General features: G+C 48.2%; 1 long non-coding RNA gene across 1 annotated transcript; it reads right to left on the bottom strand.

Moving 5' to 3' along the window:
• Positions 1–579: 579 nt before the first annotated feature.
• LOC127166314 (uncharacterized) lies at positions 580–1846 on the bottom strand. The gene is made up of 3 exons (XR_007827885.1): positions 1681–1846; positions 1269–1387; positions 580–1149 (listed from the first exon to the last, which is right to left on the bottom strand). It is a non-coding gene; the product is annotated as an uncharacterized LOC127166314 (long non-coding RNA).
• Positions 1847–2226: the final 380 nt, after the last annotated feature.

Raw genomic sequence — 2226 nt, 5'->3', positions numbered from 1 at the left:
AAATCGTGCGGCCTATTCGGGAATGGTGTGCTATGACTTTTATAAGCGATCGGGGGTACGATGATCGCACACGGGGCGAAAAATCAGCCGAAAAATCCCATAGACAATGCATTACGGCCAACTTTGAGGGGTCGTAGCGCCGAGCGAGAATTTCGTAGAAACATGCGATTCACCACATTTGGAGAGGCTGGCAGGCTGTGCGAGAACATACCTCGCAATGGGGTATAAGTTGTACCCCTGGGGCGCAAGAGCCCCCCAAAGTGGCCCCATTGACATACTATGGGGAGGGACGGCCCATTAAAAAGCATGTTTTTTTCCTACTATGGTAATTTACATAGGAATTTTGCATTGAACATAACTCTGGTTTACAGTGTCATAGAAACTTGGGGGAGGGCTCATTTAACTCAGCCAACTAATCAGACTCTCAGGATCACCAATAAGCTTTCAAGCCACGCCCTAGCAACCGTTTAGAGCACCCTAGCAACAGATCCCATAGACCACCATTATAAAAGGCCAGGTGGATATCTTTGGATCACAGTGTCATAGAGACATGGGGGTGGGCTCATTTGATTCGGGGCAGTAAACAGCCAATCATGAATCACCATAGACACTTCCTAGCCACGCCCTAGCAACCACTATCGAGGAACCTAGCAACCCAAATCCACACAGGCATATCTTCAAATCTGAACGCCATAGAGACATGGGGGTTGGTTTATATCATTCATCTGGCAGGCAGCCTTTGGAGTGTAATAATTGGTAGCTGCCAAGCCACTCCCTAGCAACCAAACAGAGTACCCTAGCAACCATTTAGCAAGACCTATATCTCTGCATCAGAACATCGTAGAGACATGGGAGTTGGTTCTTTTGACTCATGCTAGCAAATAGGTATCTTTAAGATGCTAGTCATGCTAGCAGTGAATAGCTACATGCTAATAGAGATTAGCTAAGTGCTAAATCAGGCTAAGAACTCTATAAAACTCCATAGTAATGATCTGTGACAACTAGTAACTGCCTAACAACACTCTAGCAACCACACCAAGTACCTTAGCAACCACCCAAGTACCCTAGCAACCGCATACCAACACCCTAGCAACCACCCCTGTTACCCTAGCAACCGCATAGCAACACCTTAGCAACCACCCTGGGTACCTTAGCAACTGCCCTAGCAACCACCCCGAGTACCCTACCAACCACATAGCAACACCCTAGCAACCACCCCAGTTACCCTAGCAACCGCATAGCAACAGCTTAGCAACCACCCTGGGTACCCTAGCAACCGCCCTAGCAACCACCCCGGTTACCCTAGCAACCGCATAGCAACACCCTAGCAACCACCCCTGTTACCCTAGCAACCGCATAGCAACACCTTAGCAACCACCCTGGGTACCTTAGCAACCGCCCTAGCAACCACCCCGAGTACCCTAGCAACCACATAGCAACACCCTAGCAACCACCCCGGTTACCCTAGCAACACCCTAGCAGCACCGCATAGCAACACCTAGCAACCACCCCGGTTACCCTAGCAACCGCATAGCAACACCTTAGCAACCACCCCGGTTACCCTAGCAACCGCATACCAACACCCTAGCAACCACCCCAGTTACCCTAGCAACCGCCCTAGCAACCACCCTGGTTACCCTAGCAACCGCATAGCAACAGCCTAGCAACCACCCCTGTTACCCTAGCAACCGCATAGCAACACCTTAGCAACCACCCTGGGTACCCTAGCAACCGCCCTAGCAACCACCCAGAGTACCCTAGCAACCCCACAGCAACACCGTAGCAACCGAGAGCCGAGTTTTGCCACGGCAAGCACCACTCACATTTTCTTCAGAAAATGTACATATCTAGTTTATTATAATATTATTATTTTATTTTTCAGTTCATCTGAATGATGCGCATAGCAACACCTGTATTTGCAACCACCCTGGCACATGACTAACCGTCGCTTTGTCTCACACACACACAAAGAAAGATACAGAGCGAGAGACTCTTATATACCATGCAGAATTGACGTGCTACATGTAATCTATATTATTTGCTGTATTTTCCTGTTAAAATAACAGTTCCTGTGGAATTCTTCAGCTTTTAGGAACTGCCTGTTTCTCCGGTAGTAGGCGGAACTAATGTACAAACGACAATCTCATTGGCTGGCACTTACCTATTATCGCCCCTGTTTTGATTTCAGCAAATCAGTTTGTGCAAACACAGACAACGTGATTAATA

The sequence above is a fragment of the Labeo rohita genome, chromosome 1 (assembly GCF_022985175.1).
Source record: "Labeo rohita strain BAU-BD-2019 chromosome 1, IGBB_LRoh.1.0, whole genome shotgun sequence".
In the NCBI taxonomy this organism is placed as follows: domain Eukaryota; kingdom Metazoa; phylum Chordata; class Actinopteri; order Cypriniformes; family Cyprinidae; genus Labeo; species Labeo rohita.
This window is presented reverse-complemented; position numbering and strand designations above follow the sequence as displayed.